The sequence below is a fragment of the Chlorocebus sabaeus genome, chromosome 23, assembly GCF_047675955.1.
Source record: "Chlorocebus sabaeus isolate Y175 chromosome 23, mChlSab1.0.hap1, whole genome shotgun sequence".
NCBI lineage: Eukaryota > Metazoa > Chordata > Mammalia > Primates > Cercopithecidae > Chlorocebus > Chlorocebus sabaeus.
In genome coordinates this window covers 24,236,790-24,250,493 of record NC_132926.1, presented here as the reverse complement: position 1 = coordinate 24,250,493, position 13,704 = coordinate 24,236,790, and the positions used below count along the sequence as shown (strand labels likewise).

The 13,704-nt window shown below is 44.9% G+C and overlaps 1 non-coding gene and 1 pseudogene across 1 annotated transcript; both read right to left on the bottom strand.

Annotated features, from left to right (window-relative positions):
* Positions 1 to 884: 884 nt before the first annotated feature.
* Positions 885 to 1,074, bottom strand: LOC119618425 (U2 spliceosomal RNA). The gene has a single exon (XR_005234732.1). It is a non-coding gene; the product is annotated as a U2 spliceosomal RNA (small nuclear RNA).
* Positions 1,075 to 9,988: 8,914 nt separating this feature from the next.
* LOC103244881 (hsp90 co-chaperone Cdc37 pseudogene) lies at positions 9,989 to 11,110 on the bottom strand (annotated as a pseudogene).
* Between the last annotated feature and the right edge of the window lie 2,594 nt (positions 11,111 to 13,704).

Genomic DNA, 13,704 nt, shown 5'->3' with positions numbered 1-13,704 from the left:
CTGTAAGGAAAAAGTTTTCTTTTAAGAAGATGGGTCTGGCTGGGTGTAGTGGCGCATGCCTGCAGTCCCAGGTATGTGGAGGTGGAGGGAAGAAGATTGCTTGAGCCTGGGAGTTCAAGGCTGCAGTGAACTGTGGTTGTGCCACTGCACTCCAGCCTGGGCAACAGAGTGTGACCCTGTCTCTAAAGGAAGAAGAAGAAAAGAAGAGGAAAGAAGGAAGAAGAAGGAAGAAGGAAGAATAAGAAGAAGTAGAGGGGGAGGAGGAGGAGGAAGAGGATGAGAAGGAAGAAGGAGGTGGAGGAAGAGGAGGAGGAGGAGGAGGAGGAAGAAGAAGAAGAACAACAACAGTCTAATGGGGAACCCTAGACCACACCTCATGGGATAGCTTGCTTCTCATTTGTGAGAGCAGGGCAGCCAGAGTTCCCACTTCTTTACTGAAAGGTGAAGGTAGGTAGTATGACTTTCAGGTCATGGATGCGTGTCTCCACTTTGCCACATGGCTAGCGTTATCACATAGCTAGTGTTAGATCACTAGCTATGTGATAACAACGAAAGCAATACAAATAATAAAAACAATACTGGTGATTTATTGTGCTATTGTTATATGGCAGACATTTTACTTATATTTTCATACTTTGTTCTTGCAAAAAGACTTAGGATATAGGGAAATTATCATGTCTAGTGTCTACATAGGAAACCTGAGTCAGAGAGATTAGTGTGCCAAGATTACCTGGTGAGTAATGGGCAGAAGGCTAACTCTGGAGCCTTTGTTTTTAACCACTATGTTATGCTTCTGCTGGGGCTCAGAAAGTGATACTTCAAAGTATGGCACTTTGGCATGCTGAGCACTTTAAAATTAAAGGATTGAAAATAAAAATCTCCTGGAGGGATGCATCATTCCTGGAGGTACTGCAATACCAATCAATGTGTGGAGTGGATGGAGCAAGCTCCTATTCTATCTCCCTGATCCAAAAATCCATTTAATATATTGCCCTTGGATAGAGGACATATCAAATATTAAACTGATAAGAACAGCTACTACACTTGATCTTAGCCAAAAGGTGGAGAAGCAATAAATTAAAGGATGTTAGAAGGCCTCAGAAGCAACCTGAGAACCAAGGTCTCTTAGATTTCCTGCCTTGCTGTCTCTTACCCTTCATTCTGTCTTGAAGCAAGTCAGAATTCCTCTTCCCCAGGGTGGGTCATAGAAACTAGAACTTCTCCTTTCCAAAGCCAGCCATAAAAACTAGAATAATTACTGTAACCTTTCTTTACCATTCTGGCTAGGAGCTGGCCATAAAGAAATTCTCTGGCTTATCCTTGTGCAATATTAGGTCAGAAGACTGTCATTCCAGAGGGGTCCTGCCTCATCCATACCTAGGAGGAAGAAATGCTACAACACAGAGGGCAAGAAGAATCTGCATAGGCCTTGTTGGGGTTCCCCATGCAGTCTATTAGCATTGGGTCATACTCTTTTAGTTCAATCATATTTCTACATGGCTGTCCATTTTTCATCCAATCTAAGCATAAAAATGGACAGCTGGCCAGGTGCGGTGGCTCACACCTGTAATTCGAGCACTTTAGGAGGCCAAGGTGGGCGGATAACCTGAGGTCAAGAGTTTGAGACCAGCCTGGCCAACATGGGGGAAACTCCGTCTCTACTAAAAATACAAAAATTAGCCGGGCATGGTGTAATCCCAGCTACTCAGGAGGCTGAGGCAGGAGAATTCTTGAACCTGGGAGATGGAGGTTGTGCCACTGCACTCCAGCCTGGGCAACAAGAGCGAAACTCCGTCTCAAAACAAAAACAAAAACAAAAACAAAAACAAACCAGACAACTTTCCCTATATCTTTGGTGTTCATTCTAAAGGCTCCTGAGTCACATAAAACTTTGATTAAATAAATTTGTTATGCTTTTCTCCTGTTAACCTGTGTTTGTTATAGGAGTGTCAGTCGTGACCCTTATGATGGGGGAGGAAAAGTATCACATCTTTCTGTCCCTACACTTTTCTCCCAGAACTCAATTGCCTAGTCTTTCTTTTTACAAAACGAAGACTCATGATTGTTCTGACACCCTCCTTCTGTTTGAGAGGATCAAATGAGATTGTGAAGGGGAAAATGTCTTGAAGACTATAAAGTAGCAGAAAAATATAAGCAATTATTAAGATGGACATGCTGGAAGAAAGAGAGCCAGAGAGAAGGCTCCCTGGAGTGAGAATTAGACTTTGACCTTCAACAAAAGGGCTGCCCTGCATGTGCTGACAGCCCAAGCTGGGAACCTGGGTCCTTCTTCCACAGCTGTCAGAATGGCAGGGACAGGGGACTGGCGCCAGGCCTGGGCATCCAGGCGTGAGTGGCAAGGCACTCTTCACTAGAGTCTCTGGGCAGATTCACTCAGAGCTTGACCTTTTGAATGTAAAACACTTGTCAGATTGCCAAGTGCCAGCCAGTCAGGGAATGGATTCAGCCAAGATAATAGTATTTCTGTGGCTTTCTCAGGGATGCTTGCTGTGTGACTGTGGCCTACGGGGTCTCTTTTGGAGAGAAATGACTTCTACCAAACTCAGGGTATACCTGCAAACAGGAAACTCTCCACTATCTGGTTGGTGTTTCTCTCTCCCTCCCTCTATGTATGTATGTGTGTATGTATGTGTGTGTGTGTGTGTGTGTGTGTATATATATATATAGATTTTTTTTTTTTTTTTTAAAGAGACAGGGTCTTGCTCTGTCACCCAGGCTGCAGGACAGTGGCATGACCCTAGCTCACTGTGGCCTTGAGCTCATGGGCTCAAGCAATCCTCCTGCCTCAGCCTCCCAAAGTGTTGGGGTGACAGGCATGCACCACTGCATTCATCTCTCAATTTTTAAAAACCTTGTCTCCATTTTATAAATGTCATGCTTTCTATAATTTGTGTTAAAAGACATAGTTATATGTTTTTCATTGACTAACTATAAAATTTTGTGGTTTATCTGAATAACTATTCACAAAGGATATTCCTTACCTTCCCTTCCCCTACCCCAATTCTAGAAAAATCTCTCTGGGTAGGACCAGGGGTCAAGGAATGCTTATTCTCTTGGGAGTCATTAATATAAATACTATGCTTATAGAAGTGTCTTAGTTGATACATTTGGACAAGAGAGTTCTGTGAAAAATAAAATAGGGGACTGTTCTAAGAACTGTGTGTTGTTTTTTTTTTTGTTTTTTTGTTTTTTTTTTTTGATTTTTAGTAGAGACAAGGTCTCACTATGTTGCCCAGACTGGTCTTGAACTCCTGAGCTCAAGCAGTCTGCCTGCCTCCATCTCCCAAAGTGTTGGCATTACAGGCGTGAGCCACCGCCTCTGGCCTATAAACTTGTTATTGATGGAAAGTTTTCCTTTAGGAGCCAAGCCACAGAGGCTAGCATAAGTTAGTGATTTTCAGTTATACATGTACAGCCACTGATTATTGCCTAGACTATGAATTCGTATCATGGTTGCTTAAAGGTTTACAATTCAATTGTAAAATGGCTATAAATGCCTCCCATCTTGGATTACACTCCCTTTTGCCTCCTGACTTTGCTCTTCTTTCTATCAAGTGCTTTGGGAGGCTGAGGCGGGAGGATCAAGAGATGAAGGTGGCCTACAACTGTAATCCCAGCACTGTGGGAGGCTGAGGCAGGTGGACCACTTGAGGCCAGGAGTTCCAGACCAGCTTGGCCAATGTGGTGAAACTCCACTAAAAATAGAGAAATTAAACGGATGTAGTGATGCATGCCTGTAGTACCAGCTACTCGGGAGGCCGAGGTATGAGAATCGTTTGCACCTGGGAGGCGGAGGTTGCAGTGAGCTGAGATTGCACCACTGCACTCCAGCCTGGGAAACAGAGCAAGGCTCTGTTTCCAAAAACAAAACAAACAAACAAACAAAAAACAAAGAAATGATGAAGTTTAGTTTATCTACTTCTTGAATCTTGAATCTGGGCTTGGACATATGACCTGCTTTGGTCAAAGGAACATTAATGGGAGTGAAGCCATCCTAAACTTTCCAGTCCTAGTCAAGCTTCCAACTGACAGCATAGATTTGTCAAGCTGACCCAGACCAGAAAAACTGCTCAGCAGACCCATAGAATCAAGAGACTTTGGCCGGGCACGGTGTCTCACGCTTGTAATCCCAGTACTTTGGGGGGCTCATGTGGGAGGATCACTGTAGGTCAGGAGTTCCAGACCAGGCTGGCCAACATGGTGAAATCCCATCTCTACTAAAAATACAAAAATTAACCAGGTATGGTGGTGCATGCTTATAATCCCAGCTACTTGGGAGGCTGAGGCAGGAGAATCTCTTGAACCTGGGAGACAGAGGTTGCAGTGAGTTGAGATCCTGCTACTGCACTCTAGCTTGGATAACAAGAATGAAACTCCATCAAAAAAAAAAAAAAAAAAAAAAAGAAAAAAGAAAAAAGAAAAAAAGAGAGAGAGAGAGAGAGGGACATAATAGACATAATATGTTTGTTGCTTTAAGTCACTGGGTTTTGCAATATTTTATTATATAACAAAGCAAATTGATTTAAATTCTAATTAAAAAAATTTTCAACTCAAATTCTTAGTCTACTAGAAGGGTTGGGAAGCTAAGGCCATTGGACTGGCTCTCTGTTTTTGTAAATAAAGTTTCACTGAAATGTGGTTGATCTGTTATGCATTTTCTTTCACTACTTTTGAACAATGATTGAGTAGTTGCCAGAGAGGTTGTATGGACCTCAAATACAAAAATATTTGCTATCTGTCCCTTTAAGAAAAAGTGTGGTTATCCCTACAGAGAATTGTTTGTGCTTTTGTAATTGTTGTATAGGAGTTCTTTTTTTTTTTTTTTTGAGACGGAGTCTGAGTTCAAGTGATCCTCCCACCCTGACCTCCCAAATTGCTAGGATTACAGTTGTGAGCCGCTGTGCCCAGCCAAAACTTTCCTTATATTTTTTATTTAAAAGTCTTGTTTTGACATTTATGTCTTTATTACATCTGAAGTTGATTTTTGGATATAGTGTGAGGCAGGAATCTAATTTCTCCTTTTCCAAATGGATTACATTTTTAAAAGGTGCTTCGTTTCTTGAAGTTATTCCTTTCCCCAGTGATGTGACATGCCACCTCTGTTGTGCATCAACATTATGAAATGTGCGGGTTTGTTTTGAAGCTCTCCATTCCGTTTCATTCCCTTCCGTTCCACTCCATTCATCCCTTTTGTCAATTTATCCGACCTTGCACCAATATGATTATATTTCTATAGGTTTATAATAATTATAAAGTATTACTACAGGTAATTACTATAGGCTTATAATACTGAACTGCTCATTACAATGGGTTTGTAATGGTTAATAAAGTCATAATTAGTGTAGGTTTAGTATAATTCCTGATAGCTTGTGTGGCAAGTCCTCTGTCCTGCTTTTCTTTGGAGGATCCTAGTTATTCTTTGTCCTTTCCTCTTCCATGTGTATTTTGGAATCATTTTATCAACTTCCATGTAAAACCCTGTTGAAGTATTGTGTTGAATCTGTAGATGAATTTGGAGAGAATGCATATCTCTACAATTTAGTCTTTCTACCCACGGACATAGTATATTTCTCCTTCTATTTAGATTTTAATATCCTAATAAAGTTTTATACTTTCCTCTGTAGTTCTGACATATCTTTAGTTCTTTTTTCTATGTAGAAAAAAAGTATTTTCTTAACAATTGTAAATGGATTTAAAAAAATTATATTTTATAATTGTTTGTTTCTGGTATATGGAAATACAACATAAAAATATTGATTCTACAATAGAATGGAGGCTCCTCAGAAAATGAAAAGTAGAACTTCCATATGATCCAGCAATTCCACTACTGGATATACATCCAAAAGGAAGGAAATCAGTATATCAAGGAGATATTTGCACTCCCATGTTTATTGCAGCACTATTGACAATAGCCAAACTGTAGAATCAACCAAAGTGGCCACCAGTGAATAAATGGATAAAGAGAATGTGGTATATGTACACAATGGAATATTATTCAGCCATAAAAAGAATTAAGTCTTGTTATTTGCAGCAACATGGATGAAACTGAAGGACATTATATTGAGTAAAATAAGCCAAGCACGGAGAGATTCATATGCAGGAGCTAAAAAAGTGGATCCCATAAAGATAGAGAGTAGACTGGTGGTTACTAGAGGCTGAGAAGGGGAGGTAGGGTGGGGAGGGATGAAAGGGAAAAAAGAATATAAATGAATTTATTACCACTGAACTGCACACTTAAAGATGGTAAAAATGATAAATTATATATGTTTATTTTACCTGAATAAAAAAATTAAAAATGTGAAAAGAATCCTATAACCAGGCTTCTTGCTAAACTTTAATTCTCATAGTTTGTCTATTCTATTGAGTTTTCTTTTTAAACAATCATTTAATATACAATTTAGTATGGATTTATTTTTTCTTCCAATTCCTAAAACTTCAATTTCTTTCTTATATCTATATTGGCTCAGACCTTCACAATGTGAATAGTAGTGGTATTAGTGGGATCTTGTCCCATTCCTGATTTTAAAAGGAAAGATTTTAGCATTTCCCTATTTAGAATAATGTTTGCTCTAGATTAATTATAGATACTTCTGTGTCTTCGTGGTATGTTCTCATCATTCTTTGAGCCCTTCCTTTCTTTCTGGAACAAAAAATGTTTCAAGTTTATCTTGTATTTCCCTACCTAGCCCTGGAGTCTGCCATTTCTCCAAAGAGCCTTGATTTTCTTTAGTGGGGAATGGTATGTAGGAACCAAGATCTGGGCACTAGGAGTACTCACTGGTACTGGTATGTCATGCTCCTAGGCCATCTTAGTCGATAGAATGGACACATACACACATATATATTTATTTCTCTTTATATTAAAAGCCACGAGTCCACACCAATATCTCCAATTCCAATTCAACATCAGATTTATTTTTGTCCTCCTCTTTTCCATATTTGTAACTCCCTCCAGTGAGAAACCTGGTTCCCATTATCTTAGATGTATTCAATTATTTGCCCAATTCTCCCTGTATGTAATCAAAGTCTTGTAGCATAGCTCAGGAGCCCATAAAGGGGAGAGGAAGCAGAAGGAACAGGGAAAGGAAACAGGAAGGAGGGAAGAGAAGAATTTTCTTTTTTTAATTTTAATCTTTATTTTACAGAACCATCTTCCCTCACCTACAAATATGGAAGAAAAAAAGATGCAGGGCATGGGACAGGAGAAGTGCCCCAGAAACAGTCCAGTTTAATCTCTGCAGCTTGGAGTGGAGCTGAGTGCCTGGTGGCCAGTTCGCTCTTCCTCTTGTCTCCTAGGTGGCTCCTGACAGCTTTTTAAACCTTAATCTCCTTCGTTGTTTAAGAAAACCAGAGCTTGGCAGTAGTTAAAGTGGTAAAAACAGATTTTGTTCAGTATTGCAATAGGGAAAAAAAGCCTTCAGGATAGAATTGAGTTGAATTCCAAATACAGCAGGGGGAAGTGGGAATTTATAGCCAAGGAACGGGGACAGGGGGCAGTCAGTGGATGGAAAATTACTAAGGGAAAACATCAGTGATAAGGGAGATTCTGACTGTACTGACCTAACCAGGCTTCTTGCTGCAGACAGACCAGGTGATCAGACATCACCTGGGGGATAGTGGAGGATGAGAAAACAGGTTAGATATCAGAGGTGATTAGGCTGGGTGCGGTGGCTCACGCCTGCAATCCCAGCACTTTGGGAGGCCGAGGCAGGCAAATCATGAGGTCTGGAGATCAACACCATCCTAGCTAAAATGGCGAAACCCCATCTTTACTAAAAATAAAAAAATTAGCCGGGCATGGTGGCGGGCACCTGTAGTCCCAGTTGCTCGGGAGGCTGAGGCAGGAGAATGGTGTAAACCCAGGAGGCAGAGCTTGTAGTGAGCCAAGATTACGCCACTGCACTCCAGCCTGGGTGATGGATTGAGACTCTCTCTCTCAAAAAAAAAAAAAAAAAAAAAAGAGATATCGGGGTGATTAGACATGCAGGATGGGGGATTTCTGTCTAAACCAATTTAGCAGGATTCTTGCTAAAACTGTACAATGTAGAGATGGACACGGGAGTCCAAGAGTCAGGCCTAGGTGAACAAGAGTTCAGGGGAGCCTGAGTAGAGTTTTGTAGAGAGGATCTTTGTCATGAGTTTGGAGGCAATACTTTTGAAGGCCAGGGAGGTGCCACTCATGCGTTTCCACTGAACTCTGAGAGACTGCAGTGGGAGTTTGCAGACCTCCACCTTCCGCTGCACAAAGCCCTGCTGGCCTGGCACACCAGGCATGCACAGCAGCACCATTTCTTATTCAGCTTGCCCTGGCAGCTGTTTGTGTTGAGCACCTTGCCAAATTCCCACATCATCTCATTGGGCTCCATGGAGCCTGAGATCTTCATACTATATATAAAGTGTAGCAAGTGTGGCTTGGCCTCTTCAGGTTTGAACATCTCCACTCAGTTTTTTTAGGTTCCTTTTGGCAAACCTGAAACAAAGATGCCTCTGTATAAACTTGAAGGAGAACTTGCTGTTTGTGGAGAGGGCTCCAGGCTGCATGGGGGGACTGGCAGGCACATTGGCTGTGCCCCTGGCTTCTGCCCCATCTCCAGAACCTCTTGAGGATCCGCCTTGCTCCTCTGAATGTTCTTAGTGCAGCAATTTTTAAGGACTGAATTGTGACCCCCATGTCCCCAACATTCATATGTCACAGCCCTAATCCCCAGTGTGACTGTATTTGGAGATAAGGCCTTTGAAAAGGTGATTTAAAATTAAGGCCTTTAAAGTTTTTTTTGAGACAGAGTCTCACTCTGTTGCCCAGGCTGGAGTGCAGTGGCATGATCTCGGCTTACTCTGCCTCCCAGGTTCAAGTGATCCTCCTGACTTAGCCCCCCTAGTACCTGGAATTATAGCCACCACCCCCAGCTAATTTCCATATTTTTAGTAGAGATGGGGTTTCACCATGTTGGCCAAGCTAGTCTTGAACTCCTGACCTCAGGTGATCCACCTGCCTCGGCCTCCCAAAGTGCTGGGATTACAGGTGTGAGGCACTGCGCCCAGCCAGGCCTTTAAAGTTTAAATAAGGGCGTAAGGATGGGGTCCCAATCAAACAGGACAGGCTTCCTTATAAAAAGAGGAAGAGACACCAGGGATGCATGGGCACAGAGGAAACACCATGTGAGGACACAGTGAGGAAACTCTGCAAGACAAGGAGGGTGGCCTCAAAAGAACCTAACCCTGTTGGCACCTTGATCTTGGACTGCTAGCCTCTAGAACTATGAGAAAATAATTGCTGTTTAAGCTTCCAGTTTGTGGTATTACGGCAGCGCTTGCACACTAATACAGCAGTTAAAGGTGGGAGTGGTAGGCTCCCTGAGACTCAAGCTTGGAGCTGGCAGAGACCCTGCGCTGTACCTTGTGGCATGGGAAAGTGTGCTGCTGTTGGTCAGATCTGCCAAAGGCTTGGGATGCAAAGGGATGGTGCAGACTCCAACTTGGACCTCTTGTAGCCCAAGAGCAGATGGAAAGGCATCGCCTTGTTGTACCTCTGGCCCATTGCAAGTCTTTTTTTTTTCTCGAGCATGTGAAATCCTTTATTGGAACATAATCGCTGTTTGCCAAATAGAAGACACACAAAGCAGACGACAGTGAAAACACAGCCCAGTGACCAGAGCCAGTCTCTTGGTTGGGGACCCTCCCCTACTACCTGGTGGACCAGCCTGGCGACCTCTGCCCCTCCCCGGACCCCCCGGCCTTTGGCATAATGCTGGTGAGTGGCTGCAGGCAGTGAAGCCCCTTGATTCAAAGCAGAGACTTGAGTGGGCGCTGGGGAGTGGGGGCAGTGGAGAGGCCAGGCAGGGCTCGGCGGGCCCCCCGGCTGGGCCAACGCTAGTGGAGGAAGCCAGGAGCGGGCGAGATGGCGTCTGTTTTCTGAAAAGGAGCGCGTAGGGGCCTGCAAGCAGGTGGCGGTGGCGGCTGGGACGGGTCACACGCCGACATCCTTCTTATCACCCGTCTTGGGAACAGTTTCCAGCAGCGGTTCCCCGGGACCCGCCTCCATTCCCACCTTGGCCTCGCTGGCCTTAGAGTTGGGGACTCAGAGGCGGAGTCAAAGCAGCGCTGCATGTGGTACCTCGCGGCGGTGGGGTCCATCTTGCTGATGGCGTCTTTCACATCAAAGCACTTCCGGACTTCCTCGGGGAGGGGAGGGACTCGTAGACCTCGACGGGGTCCAGGCCGCCAGGGCCGAGCCGCTTCTCGCGCTCCTCCTCCTTGTACTCCTTCATGGCCTTCTCGATGTGCAGCTTGGTACCGACCCGCACATGCTCCTTGAAGGCTTCCAGTTCGTCGTCGAAGCCCTCCATGTACTGGCGATCGGCTGTCTTAGTCTTAGTGAAGAACTGCCGGAAGCAGGCCCGGGGGTCCACCTTCAGGCTCTTGGCCAGCTCCAGGATAAACTGCATGACGATTGTCTGGGGGACCAACTGCTCCATGAGTGCACATTTCTCCTCCACCTCTAGATCAATGCATCAGATGACCAAGTAATTGGTTGTCTCCTCGCACACCAGGTGGACGTTGTCTGACGGGTACTCTTGGCTGCCATCCCAGTGACGAGCATGCCGAAGTGCTTGGCCTGTTTCTCGTACTTTTCCACGAAGGTCTTGTGTTTCTGCTCCCTCACCTCCTCTGAGTCCTCCTCCACCTTCTCGGGCTTGGTGTTGACCATGCTCTTGCTGAAACCGTCTTTTCTGAGCGTGTCCACGTTCCAGGGCATGCTCTTCTCCTTCTTGTGCATCTCCTCCAGCTTCTGCTCCCAGCCCGGATCCTCCTTGCGCAGCTGCTGCGCCTTGGCCTGCAGCCGCCCCAGCGCTGCCTTGCCGCCCTTGGCCACCTCCAGCTCCTGCAGCTTCCTCTGGCACTCGGCCACCTTGCGCTTGCACTCGTGGTAGCCCCTGTCCAGTTCCTCCTTCTCCTTCTGGAACTGCTCCATGCGCTGCCCCCGGGCTTGGTGCCGCCAGTGGAAGAGGCTGGCCTTGTCGATGTTGGGGTGCGTCTCGTCTTCATCATTAGACACCTCTATGTGGTCACACATGCTGTAGTCCACCATCTTGCCTTGGCGGCCCAGCCCACTCTGGCTCGGGTGGCGGCGGCAGCAGCGCTGGAGACTCCCAAGGCAAGTCTTAAATCTCTTCATGTGGAACCTACGGACACCATCAACTCTGTCTGTTGCCACGTGAGGGGGAAGGTCCTTGTAGTCATAAAATGGCTCCACATAGGGTTTAGTTCATCGTTTTGAGGGATAAGGAATACATTCATCCATGGAGCATTGATTATTTGCTCCAACGAGTCTCTCTTGCTGGAATTGAGAATGAGAAATTTCTTAAGCAGGTTTTCACCTTCCATGAACAAGTAGAAGTGAATGTGATACATTCCACTCTGTACTTCATCCTACAGCTCCTTGAAGTTCTGTCCATCAAAGGCAGGGATCCATTGACCAGTGTATAGAAACTGACTCCTGAAATCTATGGTGGGTCCGTCATACTTTTGACCACGAAGAGTTCCAGGGCAGCAAAAGAGATAACTGGAAGGAAGACAACCACCTTGTTGACAAAGGTGAATTTGTTGCCGATGCAAAGTCTGCAATCTTGATGTTCATGTCAGCATCCAAGGGCAGGTTTTCTGCCACATATTTGTGTGTATATATATACGTGTGTGTGTGTGTGTGTGTGTGTATATATATATATATATATTTTTTTTTTTTTTTGAGACAGAGTTTCACTCTTGTTGCCCAGGCTGGAGTGCAATGGTGCAATCTCGGCTCACTACATCCTCTGCCTTCCAGGTTCAAGTGATTCTCCTGCCTCAGTCTCCCGAGTAGCTGGGATTACAGGCATCTTCCACCATGCCCGGCTAATTTTGTATTTTTAGTAGAGATAGGGTTTCTCCATGTTGGTCAGGCTGGTCTCCAACTCCCGACCTCAGGTGATCCACCCATCTTGGCCTCCCAAAGTGCTGGGATTAAAGGCATGAGCCACCATGCCTGGCCTGTATATTTATTTGAGACAGATTCTTGCTCTTGTCACCCAGGCTGGAGTGCAGTGGTGTGATCTTGGCTCACTGCAACCTCCGCTTCCTGGGTTGAAGCAATTCTCCTGCCTCAGCCTCCCAAGTAGGTGGTATTACAGGTGCATGCCACCACACCCAGCTAATTTTTGCATTTTTAGTAGAGACAGGGTTTCACCATGTTGGCTAGGCTGGTCTCTTCTCCTTCTTGTGCATCTCCTGACCTTAGGTGGACTGCCTGTCTCAGCCTCCCATAGTGCTGGGATTACAGGTGTCAGTCACCATGCCCAACCATCTGCTTTTGAGTCTCTACGAACAACAAGCTTCTGGTGACAGTAACGCACAGCAGATCCTATCTGGAGGAATTTGACTTGGTTGTCTTGTTACCGAGCAAAAGGGGCTCACTGCCCAATGTGCTGCCAGCCAATACAATGACTCCAGGTTCTGGGGAAAAGCAAAGCTTTTTGTTGCAGGTTGACCAATAAGGAGATAGGAGTCCAGCTCAAATCTGTCTCCCTGTGCTGGCTTTAAGGCAATATTATTAGAAAAGGTTTGGGGGTGAATTCTGAGATTAGCAGGTGGTTGGTGGAAGGAAAGGGGAGGTCTGGGAAGTCCTCCAGCGTATGCAGCCATCTCTTCATGCTTCCTCATGGGTCGCATGTGCAAATTTGGGAGGAGTTAGTATGAATCATCTGGTGGAGATCCAGACTGTGAGGTAAGAAACCTTGTTTTCCACAGATTCCATTTGGCCATATTGGTTCCAACCAATTTCAGTCAATTTTTAAATCTCGTAAGCAGAAGGAATTTCAGCAATTTGGCAAGTTATTTCTTGTCTGTCATCCTGAAAACTCAAGAATTTCTGTTAGTCACTGGTTTCTTGAACTCTTTGGGTCACGGTTTCACTCTTTTTCTTTCATACTTCCATGAGGCAGGAGGACTCTTCTCCAGTGGTGTAGTCTGTGACAAGGAATCTTGTTCTCAGTCTCAATCCCTTCAAATAATTTCACCGTGATGGGATGATTCTAAGCCTTCATGCTTTTAACTTCGCGGGATCGTCTCTGGAAGCTAGAGGAATTCTGTTGAGTCTGGTCAATGATCCTCATGGCTACATATTTCCCAGTAAGGATGTGCCAGGCCAGCTTTGATAGGCAAAGGTACCCTTGATGATGGTGTTGAGGAGCTGGTGTTTGCTGACATGGGTGTTCTCAGCTGAGATGGACAAGAGGCCCTGCCGTACGTTGGACTTACTGCTGGGCTTGAAGGCAGAGTGCCGCAAAGTCAGCTTAAAACTGAGAAAAGCTACTGAGAAGCTTGGTCTAGATCACCTCAAAAGAAAAATCACTCCCAAAGACCACCTGACCAACTGATCTTTATAATGGGATCAACACACAATGCTAAAGTAAAAATAAAAATCAAATACTAACAATTTTTTTTTTAAATGAAGAAAGAGAAGGGCTGGACGCGGTGGCTCACGTCTGTAATCCCAGCACTTTCAGAGGCTGAGGTGGGCGGATCACAACGTCAGGAGATCGAGACCATCATGGCTAACACAGCGAAACCCTGTCTCTACTAAAAATACAAAAAAATTAGCCAGGCGTGGTGGTGGGCACCTGTGGTCCCAGCTACTTGGGAGGCTGA